A 789-nucleotide genomic window follows, 5' to 3' on the forward strand; every position below is an offset into this window, starting at 1 on the left:
AATGGAGACCTCAAACAGCGACGACAACCACCACCACGAAGACCACGACGACGACGACGCACACAACAGAATGAAGACCACCGAAAGAGTCAATGCACAATAGACCATGATGCCACCGCACACGACACGACAATGGCAGACTAGATGACGACGAGGCAGATGGTTCAGCGGAGGCTACGCCGGTGCTTCTTCTTCCAATAGGAGCTCCATTGTTCTTTGGTGGCGTAGAAGGCACAAAGACAAGGGTTGAATGAGGCGCAGAGTGAGCAGTGATAAATTAGAATTTTTTCTACTGCTTCACTTTATTATTTTTTACATTTTGGCTTCTGGTATCTTATTTTTTTCTTTTATATTTAATTATTGTTGTTTATATTTATAATTTAATTAATTTTTTTTAAGTTTCACAAATTAATTTTTAGTTAACATTAAAAATCTTATTATTAATAAAAATTATATATTAATTTTTTAAAAGAATATAAAATAATATCTATAATTTTTTAAAATTAATGAATACAAACAATATTTAAAAAATTTTAATTTTTGAACAATTTTTTTATTCTTAAAAATTTTAACATTTTGTAATAATTTTTTTAGTTACAAAAAAATATATTCTTTGTTGTAAAATATCATAATATTTTATATCAAAATACCAATTCGTTATAAAAACTAACATAATTTGTAATAAAAAATTAAATTATTACAAAATATTAACATATTTTATAACAACTTATAATGTTATTATAAAATATTATTCTTTTATAATAATTACTAATTATTATTAAAAAAATA

Source organism: Arachis duranensis, chromosome 9 (assembly GCF_000817695.3).
Source record: "Arachis duranensis cultivar V14167 chromosome 9, aradu.V14167.gnm2.J7QH, whole genome shotgun sequence".
In the NCBI taxonomy this organism is placed as follows: domain Eukaryota; kingdom Viridiplantae; phylum Streptophyta; class Magnoliopsida; order Fabales; family Fabaceae; genus Arachis; species Arachis duranensis.